Raw genomic sequence first — 232 nt, 5'->3', positions numbered from 1 at the left:
TCGGATGCAGTGTGAATCCAGCATTTGACGAACATCAAGCGTCAATTTTGATCTCATGATCTATTTTGACGCTGAAAATGAACGTTGAGCATCAGCATGAAAAGGTACCTTTAAGGAGCTTACAGACCAGAGCGGCGCAGCGGTGAGCGACGAGCGGTAGCCCAATGAGAGCCACGCTTTTGCGTGACATCATTAGTGAAGCATGGCTTTTATTGGGCTACCGCTCCCCGCT

Source organism: Mycetomoellerius zeteki, unplaced genomic scaffold (genome assembly GCF_001594055.1).
Source record: "Mycetomoellerius zeteki isolate Tzet28-1 unplaced genomic scaffold, Tzet1.0 scaffold19, whole genome shotgun sequence".
In the NCBI taxonomy this organism is placed as follows: Eukaryota; Metazoa; Arthropoda; class Insecta; order Hymenoptera; family Formicidae; genus Mycetomoellerius; species Mycetomoellerius zeteki.
The sequence above is the reverse complement of the archived record's forward strand: the minus strand, read 5'-3'. Positions refer to the sequence as shown.